The sequence below is a fragment of the Eptesicus fuscus genome, chromosome 21 (genome assembly GCF_027574615.1).
Source record: "Eptesicus fuscus isolate TK198812 chromosome 21, DD_ASM_mEF_20220401, whole genome shotgun sequence".
Taxonomy (NCBI): Eukaryota; Metazoa; Chordata; class Mammalia; order Chiroptera; family Vespertilionidae; genus Eptesicus; species Eptesicus fuscus.
Genome location: NC_072493.1, coordinates 26,732,965 through 26,739,262, shown reverse-complemented (window position 1 = coordinate 26,739,262; position 6,298 = coordinate 26,732,965). Strand labels below are relative to the sequence as shown.

The following is a 6,298-nucleotide window of genomic DNA, read 5'->3' as shown; positions in this document are numbered from 1 at the left end:
GGTGGCGTGCGTGAAGTTCTACCCATGTGCAGAGGATGGGAGTAAATATAGCAAGTGTGTATTCTGCGCCACAGTTTACGGAGCCCACGCCCTTCCGGATTTTATTCGTGCAATCCCGGGAGGTCACCTCCCGATTCCCATTTTCCAGTAGAGAAGGGATTTTGGTAAATTTGCAAACCTCTAGTGGAAAGCGCTTGGCTCCGCGCCGGGCCCCTAGTAAGCCCTCAGTGGAACCGATACTTTTATGGTCACGATGAGGAAACTGAGCGCGTCCTCTTCTCAAAACGAGCTCCTAGGGTGCGGGTGGTCCTGGACGCTGGTGGGGCTCGCGGGGCTCGCAGGGAGGGGCGGGCTGGGGCGGGGCCTGAGGGGCGGGGTGCGGCCCTATCAGCTCCGCCGGCCCCTGGGGGGGCGGGGCCTCCGGGCTCCGGGGCAGCGTACAAGAAGCCGCGCTCTGGGTCCCCGAATCCACAGCTTCCTTCGGCTGCCGGGGTGTCCGGTGCCCTGTGACCGGCCTGTCCCGCTGTGCCCGCGCTGCTGCTGCTGCCACCGCCGCTGTCGCCGTCGCTGTCGCTGCCGCCGCTGCACAACGCGGGAGACGCCTACGAGCTGGTGATTGGAGCCCAGATCGGTAAGTGGGACTTCGATTCCTTTCCTCTCTCCAAGCTTTGATCCATTCCGTAATCTCCGAGTGGAAGTACCCAGGGCAGATGCCAGCTCTCAGGGCTTACCGTGTGCAAGCACCAAACCGAGCGCCTGCCTGCATCCCAGAACCGGGCTCAGCGGCTGGCCGAATCACGGCTGGAGAAACTGAGGCTAGTCGAGCGCAAGTCAGTTGCCCAAGACCACACAGCCAGGGAGGGCGGGAGCCGGGACTCCAAGCCAGTCTGGCTGCAGATCCGTGCCCCTGGAGGCTGTGCGCCCTGGCTGTCCTGTGCCGTTCGCCGGCATTTGTTGTGCAACTGTGTACGCGCGGGGCGTCCGTCAATGGAAAGCTGGTGGGGTGGAGGTGGCAGGAGGTTCGATGTGTCTATACACATGAGGACGCGGGGGTGATACTGACGGTGTGTGTGCATTTTGCTTCACAGTTTACAGGACCACACCCCTTTGTGTTGCTTCAATTGCAACAAACCTCTAGGTAGCCTTCCTCTTCTCATATTTCGGATGAAGACACTGGGGATTAGAGAGGTGAAGTGAGTTGTCCAGGCAGAGCCAGGGCTGAAACCCAGCTCTGTCTGCCTCCAACGCTCCGGATGGCTGTGGATGGCTCCAGGGCTGGGGCATGTCAGCGTTCCTGGGTACCTCCCGCTGGAGTGGGCATCGGCATAAACTCCTTGTGTGGAGAGGATTCTGCTGAGAGCTGGGGGCTTGGTTCTGCAGTCCCGAGGAGATGGGTTGCCCTTAGAGGGACAGAACCAGGGCCAGCCCCTCATGTGGGCATACCCAGAGCCTCCCTTGCCAAGTGCTAGGCTGGTGGACAGGCCAGAAAGGGCTTAGCCGATGCCTGCTCATTGAAGTCTAACTTGAATTGGGCATCTTTTAGCCAAAAGGTGAGTAGCTGCTCTGGTCGAGAGAAGCAACTGGGGGTGGGGGGGTGTCTGTGCAAACACCCAGCTTGTCTTGCAATACAGAGTGGGTTTGTGAGTTTTTACCTTGAGCATTTGAGCCCCTTATTCTGGCAGAATAGGGTGAGCCACCTTTCCCAGCTGGGTCAGGGCATGTAGGGTGTAAAGTCTGACAGGGTCCTGCAGAAAAAGATGAGGGCCAGGTCCCCTCCCCAAATAGACTGAGAGGGCTCTTTGTGTTTTGTGTACCTGCCTTTCTGCTCCCGCCTCTGATCTGACTGTTATCACATGGGAGGAGCAGAAGGCATGGGAGCTGTACTGCTAGTGTGGCAGGGGTGAGGCCCTGCACTTTACCTGCATTATCATCCCTGCAACACACCTGGGTAGCAGGCCTCTTGATGCCCATTTCACAGATGAGAAAACCAAGGCTCAAAGAGGTGAAGTGCATGCCAAGGTCCGCTAGCAGGCGTGCCATGCTGTCACGCCCAGGTCTGTCTAGCTGCAGACCCCACTCAACCGCTGGGTCCTGCCTCCTTTAAGATAATTCCCTGCCCAACCCCTAACTCCACCTCTGGGCCTGACCTTCACACAGGTGTTGTTTTGTCTGAGGTGCTGTTTTGTCTGGGAGGGGCTCCAGGTAAAACCGCTGTCAGCCAGGTTGATCCCAAGCCTCAAGTCCCTGACACTGCACCCTGGGAGGAGAATGAAGAGGGTCATTTTGATTTTTTACAGAGTCTCTTAAGATGTAGGAGTTGGAATAATATTAATAATAACATTTATGATCATACCAGCCTGACATTTACCCAGCACGATGGGCCAGCCATGCCCAGGGTTTCGCATGGATGATCTCACTGACTTTTTTATGAGGTGGGCACTGGCCCATTCTTCTTTTTGACCAGGAGGAAATTTGGGGCTCGGAGTGATTAAGGCATGTACCTAGCATGACACAGCCAGGGCAAGGGAGAGCTGCCATCCTGGCTGGGTCCTGCCCCAGATTCTGGAAGAACATGCTCACCCGATGGTGAGCCACTTGACTGTCCCAGCAGAGCTTGCTGATGGTCGGGCTTCTCCTGCCACGTGGGAGCGAGGTCCCTGCCTGGGTTAGGGGTGGGTCTGGAAAGGGGACGCACTGACACAGGGGCTTGGACTCCACTCTGCCAACAGGTACTGCTATCAGTGCAGAGAGCCCTGCCCCGGGACCCAGGTCAGCACTGGCTCCCAGAGTCCTGCTTCCAGATGGGAGAGAGGAGCTGGCTGGCTGGGGGCGGGAATGGGGCCCTGGTGGAAGAGCTGGAGGCCTCTGGGAGCTCCCACACTCCATCCCTCCCTCAAAGACCCCACGCGGGCTATCCGGCCTTGACTCGGTTGCATTTGAAAACTGGCTTTCAGAGGCAGGACCCCCAGCGCTGACCCCTTTGGCCTGGCGGGACCTGGAACATTTCTTCTCTCTGTCGCCAGTGTAATTTACTATGTATGGGAGGTGCCTCAGTGTCTGCTTGCTCCCAACCTACGAGGCTTTTTTCCCTTTTTTTCTTTTGCAAACTCACTGGTTTTTGATCAGTCCCAGATGTGCAAACCCAGCATCACTCAAAGCGGCTGATGGCTTGTCAAGGAAGGAAAGTACAACACAGGCGTCGTTTCATTTCATCTTCAGCTCCTTGCGCTGACTAGATTCTCAGACCTTCGTGGGACGGGGGTCTGGAGCCCCTCCTATGGAACATGCTTTGTTCTGGAACAGGGAGGGCCGGGCCGATCTGGGTGGTGGTTGGTAGGGACGGCCATGCCCCTTTTTCTTTCTCTTTCCCTTGAAAAAAAGTGGTTTTATTGTGGCAAAATAGGCATACACATAAAAGCTCCCCTATTAACCATTCTAAAGTGTACAGATCAGTGACATTTGGTGCACTCGCAGTGTTGTGCCGACATCACCACTGTCTAATTCCAGAACGTTTTCATTCCCCCAAAAGGAGACCTCATAGTCCTCATTAGCAGTCACTCCCCTTCCTCTCCTCCCCAGCCTCAGGAAACTACTGATCTACCTTCTGTCTCTATGGATTTACTATTCTTGACATTTCATACACATGCGGCCCTCTGCGACTGGATTCTTCCACTTAGTATGATGTTGTCCAGGTTCATCCATGTTGTGGTGTGTCAGGGCTTCATTCCTTTCTATGGTTGAGTCATATTCCATTGTATGGCCAGACTGCATTTCGTGTCTCCGTTCTTCCGCTGATGGAAGTTTGGGATGTTTCCACATGTTGGCTATTGCGAAGGATGCTGCTGTGAACATTTGTGTGCATGTGTTTTTTTTTAAATTTTATATTTTTAAAATTAATTTATTTTTAAAAATAAATCTTTATTGTTCAGATTATTACAGTTGTTTCTCCCCCCCCCCCATATCTCTCCACCACCCGGTTCCCACCCCCCCTCTGTCCTTACCTCCCCCCCGTTGTCCTTATCCATAGGTGTATGATTTTTGTCCAGTCTCTTCCCGTACTCCCCACACAGACACCCCTTTCCCCCTGAGAATTAGCAATCCACTCCCATTCTATGCCTCTGATTCTATTATGTTCACCAGTTTATTCTGTTCCTCAGATTTTTAATTCACTTGATTTTTAGGATCACTTGTTGATAGATATGTATTTGTTGTTCATAATTTTTATCTTTACTTTTTTCTTCTTTTTCCCTCTTTTTAAAGAATACCTTTCAGCATTTCATATAATACTGGTTTGGTGTGCATGTTTGTGTTTAAACACCTGTTTTAAACACCAGTTTTGGGTCTACACCCAGGAGTGGAATTGCTGGGTCACATGAACGTGTTGAGGAACCATGTTCTCTTTTCTTGACTCCCTTCTTAAAGAAACATCAACTCAGGTCCTCTCATTTCAGCATTGGTCAAGGCCCTCTGCCATGGGTGCAGGAATATCTGGCATCTGGGTGTTTTGGGGGAGTGTTGGCATTCCACCCAGGGTCACAGTAGCACCTGGCTTTGAACCCCAGGCTGTGCCACTGTGGGCACTCGCAGACAGACACCCCCCTTTCAAGACTGTGAGGACAGACCGTCTCTCGTGATTCAGCCTGCAGGAGATTTATCTTCGCCATTGTCTCAAGTGCTGTGTCAGCTTAGACAGAAACCACAGATTCGGGGGGAAAGGAGAGGATTATGCAACTTCTGGATCATCATTTAAAAAATATTATAAATTATGAAATCCCACATTTTCAATCTGAATGTCTGGATTGTGTCCCATTGTGAATGCAGAATGACAATATCCCAAGCCGGAAAAAGAATCGAGCTTCCATTTCTTTAATGTTTTTCTAAATTGATTTTCAAGAGAGAGGAAGGGAGAGGGAGAGAGAGAGAGAAACATCAGTCAGTTGCCTCCCGCATACACTCCGACCTGGGCCCAACCGCCCATCCTGGGCTTGTGCCCTGACTGGGAATTGAGCCGGCGACCTTTCAGTACACAGGACGATGCTCAGCCAGCTGAGCCCTACCAGCCAGGGCTCGAGCTTCCATTTCACTTGCCGTCAAGCGTTCTTTCGGATTGGAAAAAGCCCACCCGGAACTCTGTAGCTGGCATCCAGCTGACTTGATCAGAGCCTGAGAAATCTTTCTAGACCAAAGAAGCAGTGTTCTCTGGCAGGGAAAGGTGATAGTGGGTGGGGTGCTGGCGAGGGTGCCCCAAGTGGAGGTACCGTGTGTGTACGCAAAGGCCCGGAGGTAGGAGAAGGCCTGGCACCCATGGAGAAAGATAAGAAGTTCCGAGTGGCTGAGTTCAGGGCCAGATTCAGGAACAGCAAGGGTGTGCCCTGCGAGTGGGGTGAGCTCTAGCGAGTCTGGATTCCCTGCCACTGGCTGCGGGGCGTAGGAGTGTAACAGGGTGGTATTCTCACTGGAGAACAGATCACTGTGGAATGAGTAGTGTCCCCCGAATTGTGAGCATCCCATCCAGGCTGGTCCCCTCGGTGACCGAGCGTTGGCACAGACCCAGCAGCAAAGCTCGCCAATCCAGGACCGTTCCTTCCTTCCGCGTGTAGCAAGGCCAAGGTTTCAGGTGGTGCCCTCAGGCCCTAATATTCCAACATCAGGCCCTCCCCCCCAACATCTCCCTTTCCAACAAAGAGAGCATTCTCTACGACAGTCTCTGGCCAGTATCAGGGCTCAGCTGGGAGGTCTCACTTTGTTCTGTTTTCATTGTGTTTAATTTGATTCCTGCTTCCGTTCAAGGCAGAAGTGGTCAAGTTCCCTGCAAGTGGCGGAGAAGGAAAGCTACCTTTTACAAGTAAACGTTTTGAACCCTCAGAGTGGGCCAAGTTTGAATGAAAACATAAAATATGTGCCTGTACAAGTAGACTGAAGCTGGACGGGATTGGGAAGAGGGTGTGCCCAGGGTACAGATTGGGAGCTCCTGGATTGCGGGGGGCCTGAGGAGGTTTGGGAGGCTGGGATAATCTGCAGTAGCAGTTCTCAAAGTGGGGTCCCACTCAAGCTGGCGGGACACAGCAGCACATGGGAACTCACCAGAAACGCAGATTCCCAGGCCGCTCCCCAGACCTCCTGAATCAGTGTGGCCCGTAATCTGTGTTTTAATGAGGCTTCCAGCACTTTCTGGCGCAGACTCAAACGTGAGAACCTACTGCCCTAGAAAGCAGATGAAGACTTTGCCCGGGGCCTGACACAAGTGGGGGTCAGGGGGGACTGGTGGGTGGGTAGATGGGAAGCTGTGCGGAGGGTT

General features: G+C 53.3%; 1 protein-coding gene across 1 annotated transcript in view; it reads left to right on the top strand.

The window, feature by feature from the left end:
* The first annotated feature begins 454 nt into the window (after positions 1 to 454).
* Positions 455 to 6,298, top strand: part of CRISPLD2 (cysteine rich secretory protein LCCL domain containing 2) — a 69,631-nt gene continuing 63,787 nt past the window's right edge. Inside the window, exon 1 of the mRNA XM_028142909.2 lies at positions 455 to 631. The gene's annotated coding sequence lies outside the window, so the exon portion shown is untranslated. The remainder of the gene's footprint in view (positions 632 to 6,298) is intronic.